The following is a 15088-nucleotide window of genomic DNA, read 5'->3' on the forward strand; positions in this document are numbered from 1 at the left end:
AATCTAGAAGCCCGATGAAGGATATAGCTCAAAATACAGGATTTCAAAAGCGCAGAAACGTACTATCTTAAGGCATAAGAAACAGAAGTGATATAAACAAGGTAATGGTATAATAGTATAATATCATAAGAAACTAGCCTCGACCCGTGGAGTTTAAGCCGGCTAGCCATATACAGACCATATAGAAAACTAACAGTTAAAAAAAAAACAGTTTATACAAGTTTTGTTCTCTCAAATACATGCCTCTAGGCTAAACAAAATACAAAAGAGAGATGTATAAACAGATAAACCAAAAAGACTCCACTAATAATCCAGGATCCTCCGCTTCTGTCACCATCCCAAACAACTCACCGAGGTGGGTTGCGACCTGCATCTGAAAAACACAACAAAGATATGGTATGAGAACCGGAGGTTCTCAGTATGGTAACAGTGCCCAGTGATGTAGGATATAAGAGCCCGGGACGCCGAAGGCAATCCTAAGCTCCATATCTATCACAATGTTTCATCTTAAAGCATACTAGAACCATAAAGCATATACACATAAATCTTATCTTGACTTAAAATCTTAATAGCATATAGAGGGAAATCTATCTTAGGGGATTACTAACTAAACTATTCACCGTTGTCCCACAGCCTTCGCCATCCTACCCTCCGTGCGATCCCCTCGCCACCGCCTACCTAACCTCCTCAAAATCCATACAAACACAGAAAATACAAGCAAGTAAAACACAGGTAATATTCAAATATATAACAAGTAATTCAAGAAGTAAGTAAGCATACTATACACTTAGGCAAACTCAAGTAATCAAAGAAAACAAGCACATAAGCGATGCATATGATGAATGTCTATCCTATTGGCTCGTGATATCACTTGTCGGTCCGTAATTGCCAACTCGACACATCCTCCCGGATGTAGCCTTTTCTGCCACGCCAGGGATATAGTGCCTTGCACACTCATGCAGCAGCTCTTCTGCTACGCCAAAGATATAGTGCCCTGCACACTCATGTAATAGGGAGTCTACTACGCCGGGGATATAGGCCCCGCACACTTCCTGCAGCAGAGAAGGGACCAACCACAACAAATCATACAGTAAAACAATCTGCTGCGCCGGGGATATAGGTCCCGCACACTCTCAACATCCAACAAATCATGCGGCAGAAGTATCTACCATGCCGAAGGTATAGGCTCCGCACACTCTGATATAATCCAATCATTTTCTCATCATCACATCATCACCAGACATTACCATTCCTTATCTCAAATCACTTTTAGTTATCAATTCAAATATATTCATCAATATCATCATTTCTCTTTGAGTCATCGACTCATCTCAACCATCCTCAATTCATGATTTCCATTCTGAATGCATAGTTCCTCAGTTCTCATCTCATATACCAATTCTTCTTTAATCTCCACCCAACCCATTCTCAGTACACCAGAAACCTAAACTTCCGTTTTCAAATTTATCATATAATCATCTACGAGGATCCTTAGGTTATATCCCATGTTCCAATACTCAAAACTAGGCCCAAAAGTCTTAAAAAAGGTGTTACAGAAGCTTACAACCTTGTTGGGAAGGTAGAATAGTTGAAAACAAAGCATAATTTGAAAAACAGGGCGTGTGCGTCCACAAAGGGGTGTGCGTATGCACAGGGGTGTGCGTACGCACAGGTACCAAAACACAAAGGGTTTGTGCGCTCGCACAACCTATGCCAGCGTCGCCAACAGACAGTTCTCCCCGACGTGTGCGTCCGCACAAGCCTGTGCGTCTGCACAGGTTGAAATGTTTCCTTAGATATGCGTGCACACAAGCTGTGCTGGCGCTGCCACCAGCACGCACTTCCCTTCCTGTGCGTGCCCACAGCTGTGTGTGCGCCCGCACAGGTCAAAATCCTTGCAAGGTGTGTGTGCGCACAAGGCTGTGCATCCGCACATATCAGAAAACTCAGAATTCTGTAACTTTGCAAAATTTTCAGATTTTCAACACCAACTTTGAATGATCATATCTTCCTCTACAAAATTCTAAATTTAACAAACTTTATACCGTTTTGAAGGGTTTTCAAAGATCTTTAATTCTAAACAAATTTCAACAAATTTTGAAAATCGAGGCAAAAGTTATGATCAATTAAAATTTACCAAAATTCCATTTTTACCCAAAATCACAATTTTCACAATTCCCTTTCAAAACACATAACCAAACCAACCCAAGCCACTCCAAAACTCCAATTCTCATCAAATTCAACACTCTATAGCATATTACACCAAACATACCACATTTTTTCTTATCTACAACATCAATATCAATATATCTCATATATCCAACTTCATTAACAATTTTCCAACTATATTACCAATAAATCAACAACAATATCATATTTATCAACATTATCCACTAGTCAACTTCACAAATCATGCATCCTCAACATATCACTATTAATCATCATTATCAACTCAAAATTCATCATTTCATCAATCATCATCATACAATTGCACCCAATAACTCATCAACCATTCAAAATCCAATCCTATCCTATGGGTCACTAGTCTAAGTGTCCATGAATATTATATACTACATAGAAGAAACCAAAATCATACCTTGGTCGATTCCCAATATGAACCAAATGAGCTTTCAACTGAAATCCAACCACCAAAGTAGTTCCAACAAGCACCAACAAGCTCCAAACTCATAATAATCAAGCTATATGCATATAAATCACCACAAAATCAACCTATGGCTCAACATAAATCAAATTTCACAAGGGTTTAATATATCTTATCTCTCCCAACAGATTTGATGGCCAAGATCCAAGGCTAAGCAAGGCTTAGAGCAAACATAAACATCCAAAATCACAAAACTCATTTAACCCAAACCCTAACAAAATCCGAAATTTTGGAGAGCAGAAATGGAAGGATTTCGAGCTTACCTTTAGAGTTTCTTGGGTGGGTTTTGTAGAGCTCGTCGCAAGGAACGCGTAGCCGCTGACGGCACACAAATCGGAGCTCTAGAACTCAAGATATAATCTTGGGAAGATGGAGGTGGTTAGGATTTTCTTCTTCCTCTCCTCCCTCTCTCACATCTGAAGTGTGAGTGTTTATGGAGGCTAGGGTTCATTAAATGAACCTTTATATATGTTGGACTTGGGCCCAACTTGAGCCCGGTTCAACCCGTTAGCGTTTTTAGTGACTCATAGGATAGGATTGGATTTTGAATGGTTGATGAGTTATTGGGTGTAATTGTATGATGATGATTGATGAAATGATGAATTTTGAGTTGATAATGATGGTTAATAGTGATATGTTGAGGATGCATGATTTGTGAAGTTGAGTAGTGGATTATGTTGATAAATGTGATATTGATGTTGATATATTGGTAATATAGTTGGAAAATTGTTAATGAAGTTGTATATATGAGATATATTGAACCTTTATAATATTCATGGACACTTAGGCTAGTGACTCATAGGATAGGATTGGATTTTGAATGGTTGATGAGTTATTGGGTGCAATTGTATGATGATGATTGATGAAATGATGAATTTTGAGTTGATAATGATGATTAATAGTGATATGTTGAGGATGCATGATTTGTGAAGTTGAGTAGTGGATTATGTTGATAAATGTGATATTGATGTTGATAGGATTGGTAATATAGTTGGAAAATTGTTAATGAAGTTGTATATATGAGATATATTGACATTGATGTTGTAGATAAGGAAAAATGTGGTATGTTTGGTGTAATATGCCATAGAGTGTTGAATTTGATGAGTATTGGAGTTTTGGAGTGGCTTGGGTGGGTTTGGTTATGTGTTTTGAAAGGGAATTGTGAAAATTGTGATTTTGGGTAAAAATAGAATTTTGGTGAATTTTTATTGATCATAACTTTTGCCTCGATTTTCAAAATTTTTTGAAGTTTACTTAGAATTAAAGATCTTTGAAAACCCTTCAAAACGGTATAAAGTTTGTTAAATTTAAAATTTTGTAGAGGAAGATATGATCATTCAAAGTTGGTGTTGAAAATCTGAAAATTTTGCAAAGTTACAGAATTCTGAGTTTTCTGATATGTGCGGACGCACAGCCTTGTGCGCACACACACCTTGCAAGGATTTTGACCTGTGCGGGCGCACACACAGCTGTGGGCACGCACAGGAAGGGAAGTGCGTGCTGGTGGCAGCGCCAGCACAGCTTGTGTGCACGCATATCTAAGGAAACATTTCAACCTGTGCAGACGCACAGGCTTGTGCGGACGCACACGTCGGGGAGAACTGTCTGTTGGCGACGCTGGCATAGGTTGTGCGAGCGCACAAACCCTTTGTGTTTTGGTACCTGTGCGTACGCACACCCCTGTGCATACGCACACCCCTTTGTGGACGCACACGCCCTGTTTTTCAAATTATGCTTTGTTTTCAACTATTCTACCTTCCCAACAAGGTTGTAAGCTTCTGTAACACCTTTTTTAAGACTTTTGGGCCTAGTTTTGAGTATTGGAACATGGGATATAACCTAAGGACCCTCGTAGATGATTATATCGTGATGTAATATATATATATATATATTTTCCACGAAGTGTCCTACCTCTAATGTTACCAACTCAACAAGTTGCCAAAGCATCTCGTTCACTATCATCCCACCGTGTGGACGTTCTCTCCCGCCTTCCGCTACGTCACTCTGATTATCGTCATTAAGAATCCAAAAATTCTTTCTTTTAAACCAATTACCGATTTTGTAATACTTTTCAAAACCTTTAAAACAAATTCCATATAAATGAGTTCATTGTTAAAACCTTTTCAAAAGAGTCAAAAATCATTTGTTTGTAAATCAATCATTTTAAAGCATGATTTTTCCTAAATTCATTGAAACCCTTAAATCATACCCTTTCCATTTGAATCCCTTTCTATAAGTGAAAGCACAAACCCAAAGTCACAAGTTAACAAAATCATAGAACTCACTTTCCTTTTTAAATAGTATCATTTGATCAAAATTCCCAACCCTAGTTTCCAAAACCAAATCATTTAAACCAAAGCTCCAAATCATATTTGAAAGTCATTCTAAACCTTAAAACCGCAAAAATCATAGTTAAAAACTGCAAAGGCGTTAGCCGGTACTTTCGTTGTCACAGGTGCTAAACCGCACCCATCACCCATACCGGAAACCGTCAAGACTTCTAGTCATGTCTGGTAATCCTTTCGGCACGTACACTCTGGTCGTTCGTCACCAAAATTCTAAAATCTTCAGCTACTGCCGCTAGAATCCTCCCTTCCCATGGTTCACTTCCAACAAAACTCTAAGCTCTTGTAATCCTAACGACGACTTTGCAAAAGATAAAACCAAGCTTCCCTCTGATCTAGGTAAAATTAATACTCAAAGCACATGCTTACCTTTCGTCAGAGGATCCGACCCCGTCGCATCACATGCATCCAAAGCAAGCACACGGCCTGACTATTGCTGCTGACCCTCATCTCGGTTTTTCCCACGGCGACAATACTTGGATATGTGTCCAGGTTTCCCACAAGTAAAACACAGACGACTTCCCTTCATATGGTAAAACTGGGCATTGTTGTCCCTTCTGAAGTTCCCTTGACCTTGCAAATGCTGAGGAGTTTGTCCATCTTTCTTGAAATTGTGTCCCCTTAGTCCGAAGTAATCGTTATGTCCCCTATTAGTATTCCCTCCATGGGTATCTTTGGATGTAGCTACTGCCTTGGCATATTCCTCAACCACCCTTGCTTTGTTCACCAGATTGGAGAAGACACAGATCTCCATAGCAGCCACAGCAGTCATAATGCTATCCTTCAAACCCCTTTGGTACTTAATGCACCTCAAGCTCTCGAAGGTCTCCGGGTCACCCTGACACACCCAAGAAAATCTACAAAGCTCTTCGAACTTGTTGGTGTACTCAGCCACAGACATGGAACCTTGCTTCAGCTGTATTAGCTCCATCTCCTTCGCTTCCCTTGCAGACTCAGGGAAGTACTTCTTGTAAAAGGCCGTTCGAAACACATCCCACGGAACCTCATCATTCTGTAGCTATAGCAAGTGACATTCTGCTTGCCACCAGGGTTGGGCCTCTCCCGCAAGCTGATAAGCGGCAAACTCCACATACTGATTATATGGAACATGTTGCGCCTGTAAAGCACGCTCCATGGCTTGGAACCCGTGGTCCGCTTCAGTAGGATTAGTTGATCCTTGGAATGTTGGCGGATGAACCTTGAGAAAAGTTGCCAAAGTCATCGGAATACCTCCCATGTTATCTTCGTTTCCTTCAGCATTAGCATGAGCATTTCCTTCACCGTTCACATTTCCATTACCGTTCCCGTTTCCGTTGCCGTTCTCGACCGGTTGACCTAGCCTATGCACAGCTTGCAAAATCGCAGCAGTATTCGCCTCTATAGTATTGGCCAGATTCGCCATCGCCGCCATGAACTCGGCATGGTTGTCCGCCGGTTGCTCGTTCCTATTCTCACGTGAACGTGCTCAACCTCGTCCGCGAGTAGCCATGTAGGATTCCTGTCTAAACCAAACAATCGATATCAAGATGATCAGTCTCAATATCAAAAGTCTAGTGCTTCAATTTATCCCAAACAAGCACTCACAAATAAGCATGCTATGCGTATATCGAACGGATAACCTAATAGCATCAAAGAAAAAGACATACAGAGTATGCAATAAAGCACAATCAGTCCATCCCTCAGGCTCACAAGGACGAACCGCTCTGATACCACTAATGTAACACCCTAATTAGCCTAAGCTTTACCTCGTGTCGTAAAGTAAAGGTTAACCAGAGATTACGACAGTTCTAAAGCTTATACGTATGATATATAGAAGGAATAATATAATCTAGAAGCCTGATAAAGGATATAGCTCAAAATACAGGATTTCAAAAGCGCAGAAATGTTCTTAAGGCATAAGAAACAGAAGTGATATAAACAAGGTAATGGTATAATAGTATAATACAAGGTTCTGAAAATCGGACCGAACCGGCCGGTCAAACCAATTTAACTGGGAACCGACGATGTAAGCGGTCCGGTCCTCCCCCTAAAACCACTAGAAGAAAAACTGTTGGAAAACCGTCAAACTGGTCGAGAACCGGCCGGTTTGGATAAAGCGACGTCGTTTTGTTGATTAAAAAAAACTGAAGCAGGCCCAACTACCCAAGTCTTCGTGAGCCAAAACCCCCTTCTTCCCCAATTATTCGTGAATCGTCCTAATCCTGGAGAACTCTCAAGCCAAGGGAAACCCTAGCCCTTCATCACTGCCGCCGTTCCCAGGTCCAGAGCACCGCCACCGTCCCCAGGTCGTCAGCGCCGCTGCTTCATCCTCTCCCCCGTGTCCGGAACCCAGTAGCGTGGCACGTCGTCTTCATCTTCGCATGCTTCTCGGCACGAAATCCAGGTTAGTAGCTTCTCATTTTCATTTTCACTGATTATTCGGTCTTCTTCTTGGTTTGAACTTTGAAGTTCTGAAATTGTTGTTCTTTGGTCTTCTTCTTCGGTCTTCTTCTTCTTTACTGATGGCTCATTTTCTCTGTTAGTTTGTTACTCTGTTTTAGTGTGACTATTCTCTAATTGCTCAATGGCTCGATTGCTCTGTTAGTTTACTGATGGCTCTGTTAGTTTGTTACTCTGGTTTACTAGTTGCTGATGGCTCCTATTTTTTTTTTGTTCAAATTTGCTAATGGCTTTGTTTTGTAGTTGCTGGCTTTGCTGGGTGAAAATTTAGTGTTTTGAAATGTTTCATAATGTGCTAAATGCTTAATGGTGTAGGCAGATTTTAGTGTTTTGTAGTTGCTGGTTTTACTGGTTTTGGAATGCTGAATGCTGATTTTTCTTAAATATTTTGGCCACTAGAGCTTCTTTGATCAACTTCTGCTGAGAATATGCTATACACAGGTCTATGATCAGAAAATCATGACTCCCCATAAACATAAGATAATTGGTGAAGGCCTCTCCCATGCCATAAGATTCTATCACACCTTGAGAAAAAAAGCATGCATTATTTTGATTGTTTTGTATTTCCATTAACCACTTCTCTGATTGATACAGGTGATGGTGGTAAGAACTAAGAACACTACCATGCTGGAGTTCTCTTTTGTTTTGAATGTCTTCCATCTCCTGCATACCTGCCCGAGTTGTTTGAATACTTGTATGTGGGAGGGAAGTATATTTTCCCTTACTCGACCTTGCCTCTGCTCTATTCGCAGCTGAAAGCAAAAGATATCAAATGGTGAGTAAGGTAAGATTTGAGAAAGGAGCAAAAGGGAAAAAGAAAGCAACATACTTGGTCATTCTCTAACAAGTCCTTCCAGTTATGCATCTCAACAAGAGCTTTCGCCGCACGATAAGAAAGGGCTACCCGATAATTTAAATCCCCTAGCCAAATTATTCGGCTACACAAGTTAAACCAAAAAGTTAAATTTAGATTCAGAATTCCAAAGACTAATGATAGATATCATAGAGGTGAAGAGCTTACTCATGTTCCAGAATTGTCTGAGGTGAATACTGGTCGCTGGTGCCTTGGACAAGGGGAAACCTTGTCTTTCTCAAAAAAAAAAGAAACTAACAAGAATATCTTGAGATTTTGATGATTGATAAATCTTTATGTTGACATTTAATATTTGATATTTCTTTATACTATTTAACTTGAGTTTGTATATTAATAAGATTATAAGAATTTGATTGATGACATTTAATGTAGTTTTTTAAATTTGAGAATTATTTTAATATTTATATTATACTATAATTATATTTTAGGATGTTTATTTATAATTTATTTATTATTTTATTTTAAAACGGTTTTCCGGTTGAACCACCAGTTAGACCGGTTAGACCAGTGAACCAGTGAACCAGTAGCTAGAGCAGTTTGATGACCGGTCCAGTTTTCTGAACCTTGGTATAATATCATAAGAAACTAGCCTCGACCCATGGAGTTTAAGCCGGCTAGCCATATACAGACCATATAGAAACCTGACAATTTAAAAAATACAGCTTATACAAGTTTTGTTCTCTCAAATACATGCCTCTAGGCTAAACAAAATACAAAAGAGAGATGTATAAACAGATAAACCAAAAAGACTCCACTGATAATCTAGGATCCTCCGTTTCTATCACCATCCCAAACAACTCACCGAGGTGGGTTGCGACCTGCATATGAAAAAAATACAACAAAGATATGGTATGAGAACTGGAGGTTCTCAGTATGGTAACAGTGCCCAGTGATATAAGATATAAGACCCCGGGACGCCGAAGGCAATCCTAAGCTCCAAATCCATCATAATGTTTCATCTTAAAGCATACTAGAACCATAAAGCATATACACATAAATCTTATTGACGTGGGGGCGGAAGTCAGCCAATTAAGAAATTATAGTATAAGAACAGCGTTGCGAGTATAGTCCTTAACTAGCTAAAATCTGCCTCATCAATTTAGAAAGGTTGTCACAAAAATTAGAATAAAAATACTGGGAGTATGAGTCCCAGGTCGTCTCCCAACGAGTTACCAAAAAGGGTGCTAATTTATTAATCAGGAGTTTTCTGAGAGATTTTGAGAGTTGAATGACAGAAAATAAACAATTGTAAATAAGTGCAGTGAAAATTAAAAGGAATTTATATTATTCAAAATAAAAAGCCTTGACTGGGGGAATGATTAATTGGAAGTTCTATCCTTGTTGGAATCTTCTCAAGTGTAATATAAAGAGGTTGTTGTTTTCACTTAGTTAACCCTTACTAAATAAAAGAAAGTCAAGTGATTGAGCTAACTCTTATTCGCAAATCCTAGTCCACTCCCTTGGGAAGGTCTAGCGTTAGTAAATACAGAATTAGCCAACAACTTCCAATTCAACTAATCACTTGAGCATTCCAACTCAAGTGTCTCCTCTTAATCAATCCCCATGTCAAGTTGGGAATCTACTCCATTGACATGAAAATTACTTGCATAGAATTAAAAAGGGAATAAAAGGAAGACATGATAGACAATAACTACAATTTAATTAAAAGTGAAAATACTCTTTGCATTAACAATCCATAAAAATAATCCAATTGTAACTTTAAACAAGAATTAAGAATATGGAATAATAAAGGAGTAAGAAAACAAACTAGAATAATAACTTCAACGGAGGTGATGACTCTTCAATATCCAAATCCAAAGCAAAAGCATAAACTATAAAACTATAAATGTGAAGAAAACCTAGAGGAAGAGTACTTTTCTCTCTAGATTTAGATCTAAAACTAAAAACTATGCTAATGAGAATGTGTGTTGAGTCTCTGCATGTTTTCTGGCTTTAGTATGTGTTTCTGGGCCAAAAACTGGGTCAAAACTCGGCCCAAAATTACCCCCAGCGTCTTCTGTTAATTCTGCAGATCGCGCATGTCACACATACGTGTCAGTAACGCGTACGCGTCGCTGGTCGTCTTGGCGTATCACGCGTACGCGTCATCTTGCAGAACTCCAATCCACACGTACGCGTTAGGCATGCACACGCGTCACTGAAAATTTCTCCATGTCGCGCGCACACGTGAGCCACGCGTGCGCGTCGTTGCTCGCTGGTTATCTCTTTAGTTTCCTGTGTTCCTTCCATTTTTGCAAGCTTCCTCTCCATTCTTTAAGTCATTCCTGCCCTATAAAGCCTGAAATACTTAACACACGGATCACGGCATCGAATGGTAATATGGTATAAAGGAGAATTAAAATACACAAATTAAAGACTCCTAGGAAGCAAGTTTTCAACCATAGAACAAAACTAGGAAGGAATTGTAAAATCATGCAAATCATATGAATAAATGGGTAAGGACTTGATAAAAACCACTCAATTGAGCATAAGATAAACCATAAAATAGTGGCTTATCAACCTCCCCACACTTAAACATTAGCATGTCCTCATGCTTAGCTCAAGGAGATAAAATAAATGAGTAGGAAAACGTAAGACTCATGCAATGCAATGCAACCTATGTATATGAATGCAACTATATGCTAAGGTGATTTGGTCTACTTGGTTAAAAGTAAATAAGTTCTTCAAGACAAACATAAGTAAAATTCCACTAGTTCAAATCATATAATAAAAGACAAGTAAACTTGTAAGAAGATAGCTCATGAAAGCATGGAACATAGAATCAAGCATTGAACCCTCACTGATAGTATATGTGCACTCTAATCACTCAAGTGTATAGGGTAATCACTCTAGTCTTCTCTAGTCATGCTTTCTAAACTTTGTTCTTCACCTAACCAATCAACAAATGTTTAATACACCAATATAAACATCATGAGGTCTTTTCAAGGTTGTATGGGGCTAAGGTAAAGGTAAGGGTGTATATATGATTAAGTGAGCTATAAATTGAATCTTTGAATGGCCTAAGCTCTTACATATATACACACACACACACTCTATATACTTTTAAATTCATGCCTAACTACCCAAAATTTCCACTTTTGCATATTTCACATTCTCATGCATCAACCTTTCTTTTAATTTGTATCACATATGCATTGATCTTTTCATTAACTTAACATTGGGGTAATTTTGTCCCCTTATTCATTTATTTATTTACTTAATTACTTGAATATTTTTGGTTTTTTTTAAGTAAAAAAATATAAAAGCAAAAATAACATATCAATGCACATGGATTTTTACTTTTTCTGGTCTCACATGAGTAGGTACCCAAATTCCCAATATGTTATCATTTAAACACTGTATACTTTCATTAACCCAAGTTCCCACAGTTTTTTCACACTCAATTAACACACAATCTCTATCTTAAGCTAACCAAAGATTCAATTGGGGTGTTTAATTGTTTTTCCGCTTAAGACTAGTGATGTGGTAAAATATAGAACAAATAGGGATTAAAAGGCTCAAAGTGGCTATCAAAGGTAAATGAAAGGGTAGGCTATTTGGGATAAGTGAGCTAATAATCAAATAATGGCCTCAATCATATGCATGCATATAAATACCTTAAACATTAGACATATAGGATGGAACAAAATATAGATTACAATCATAGAGAAGAGAAACACACAGGAATAAAATATCATGGTTAAGCAATGTAACCATGTAATAAAGCTCAAATCTCACAAGTTGTGTGTTCTAGCTTTTAAACCATGTTCTAAATACAACTTCCAACAAGTTTAACACAAAAGTTTTAATTTAAATTAGTAAACTTTATTTTCAAAAATAGGGTCTTAAAAAAAACTTATTGTTTTTCAACCAAATAGAACATGCATGCAAATACCTATTACTATGCAATTTATCCTATCTTAACAAAAGGAAAAAATAAATATCCTATTGGTGTTAAAAAAAAAGAAAAATTACCTCTGAAAGTCAGGTACTGACCGACCTCCCCACACTTAAAGCTTGACACCATCCTCGATGCCATCAGTCAGGAACAAAGGCGGGCTGGTAGCAGCATCTCCACAGTCGGGACCGTCATGGCTCCCTGTGCTGGTAAATGAAGTGGAGTCCGGGGTGTCTGATTCTTCTTCAGGTGGTTGGTTTCCAACAAGCAGCTCCTTGAGGTATGTAAATCGGCGCTTGTTACGGTGCTCTCTTCGCTTTCCCTGCCGGTCAAGATGGTCTAACCTGTCAAGTATCTGAAGGAGCAGTTAATTTGTTGAAGGTGCTTGTGACGTAGAAAGAGAAGGAACATCTCCGGTCAGTTCTGCAGGCCGGCTGGTAGTGGCTGTTGGAGGTCTGATATACTTCCCGTTAGGTACGTACTAATCATTCCGTGAAATCATGGCCTTGGTGTCCCCAACTCTGTAGAAAACTCCGGCTGCCAAGACTAGATCTGAAACCAAGGCAGAAAAAGGTAAGTTGCCCGCGATCTGTACGTGTCCCATGGCGTGCCGAAGGTGTCTTAGTAAATTGAGAGGCTGGTCTGTAAGGATACACCAGAGAAGAACAGCCATATCTACAGTGAAGGAGGACTTGTGAGTGCTCGGAAAGACGTAGTGGGACATAATCTGTGTCCATACTCGAGCCTCCAAGGTAAGTGCTGAAGCCAATATGCCCTTAGGTCGGGATCGATGGTATCCATAGATCCATCTGCTGCCAGGTTGTGCGATAACTCTGAGAACGGCGTCCCAGTCAAATTGGTATGTCTGGCGCTTGAAAGAGGCTTCTTGGAATACGTCCAATCCTTCTGGGACAGGGGGAAGATCTAAAGCTTGCTGAATGGCCTCTTCAGTTATGGAGACTTGCTTCTGATGGACATAGACAGATTGCAGGGTTGGCATGTGAAAATTGGAGTAGAATTCAACTACCCATGAGAGATTAACCTGCCGCGACTATCTCCGTAAGAATCCCCATTGTCTACGTTCAATCCGGGGTTCTACAAAATCAACAATGTGGGTCGGGAGGATGAGAAGGTGCTTATTGTTATAGTTTCGCTCAGCCAGGATGGGAAACATCTGCTCACAGTAGCGGTTAGTGAACCGTGCAGTGTCCCTTGTTGGAAAGGCTTTCTCTATTTCATTGACCTTAATAATCCTCTTGACTCTCTTTGTTGAGGGCTTTACTACTGTTGAGGATGGTTCCGTTGCTAGTGCTTTTTTTGTTCCTTTTCTTGTCGATGGTTTGGGAGTAGCTTTCTCTTTACCCTTCTTAGTGGTCATCCTGAAAAAGGAAGAAGAAAGTAATATGTAAAGCTAGGGTTTGAGCAAGGAAGAGGACGGTACAAGTGATAATCAATGCCAAGGTAAAAGAAGGATGACTTTTATCACATGGTCGCAACTACATGTGCTCAGTTCATCACTGGAAATATAGCAAGGGCATATTCTGGCAAGATGCAAGATGTTTATTAGCATGCCGACAAAGGCATGAGTAGCATAGATCAATCATTTATTGCCCAATGTGATTATCAAATGTTTCAAACTAACAATCTGTTTGTATTGACAATTATATTCAATCAATAGAATATTGAAAGGGGTTTTGTGAAAAGCAGGCATTAGAATAGAAGAACAAGGTAATTAAAATTGCATAATGCCATACGAACTTTTTCACAAACACTTAGCATGTATAGTAAATATGTTATTGAAAGTATTAAATTTGAACATGTAAGCAACCCTTAAGAAGTAATATTAATCATCAAACAATTCCTTAATAATCCACAAGCAAAATATAGAAGAAAACAATAACCCAATTAAATTTCTAACACTAATTAAAATAATGCAAAAAGAAAGAAAAAACATAGATAATAAAGGTAAAAAGAAAAAAAAAGAAAAAGAAAACATAAATAAAAGTAACAATAGAAAAGTAAAAGGGGGAAGAAGAAAAGAAAAGAACCTTGATTGATGAAGATTAAGAGTGAAATAAGAAAGGAAAAAGTAGAAAGGAATAAAAAAGAAAGAAGGAAGAAGAAAGAATTAAGAAGGGAGAAGAAAGAAATAGGATTCGGGAAGAAAAGATAACATTTCTGGCGTATTCCTAGTAAAACTGTGCGTCGCATGCGACGCGGACGTGTGTATTACGCGTTCGCGTGGGTTGTGCTGTTTTCAAGTGATGCGTACGCGTGATGGACGCGTACGCGTGACCTGAATTGTGCCATTGGCGCGAGAGCATCTGCGCGCACGCACAACTCTCTGTTTTAATACACACGATGCCAAAATTTAGGGTGACGCGTGCGCGTGAGGGACGCGCACGCGTGAGGGACGCGCACGCGTGAGGGACGCGCACGCGTGAGGGACGCGTACGCGTGAATGGCCTTCTTTGGAAAAATGACGCGTGCGCGTGATAGGGCTTGTGCTTCCAGCACAATTCCAGCCCTACACCATCACAACTCTCTGGCCATACACCCTTTTACGTCGATTTTGCAGGGTCACGCGTGCGCGTGGGTGACGCGCACGCGTGGAGGGCTGATTTCGCAAACGACGCATACGCATCAGGGATGCGTACGCGTAGGCGTATTTGTGCCTAAGGCACGCCTCCTGCCACGCTCCCGCGTAACTCTCTGTTTCATTCTTCTTTTTTGTCACATGCACCTATGACGCGTACGCGTCAGCGACGCTTGCGCGTCACGTGCATTTTATATTTTTTTATGCAGAATGCAGAATGCAAATGAATATGCAGAAATTATGAGAAGAGTCACCAAGAAAAATAAAGTAGAAT

General features: G+C 39.4%; 1 long non-coding RNA gene across 1 annotated transcript; it reads right to left on the bottom strand.

Moving 5' to 3' along the window:
- LOC107622296 lies at positions 8169-8543 on the bottom strand. Its single transcript, XR_001616169.2, has 3 exons — positions 8468-8543; positions 8276-8384; positions 8169-8198 (listed from the first exon to the last, which is right to left on the bottom strand). It is a non-coding gene; the product is annotated as an uncharacterized LOC107622296 (long non-coding RNA).

This window comes from Arachis ipaensis, chromosome B10, assembly GCF_000816755.2.
Source record: "Arachis ipaensis cultivar K30076 chromosome B10, Araip1.1, whole genome shotgun sequence".
Classification (NCBI taxonomy): Eukaryota; Viridiplantae; Streptophyta; class Magnoliopsida; order Fabales; family Fabaceae; genus Arachis; species Arachis ipaensis.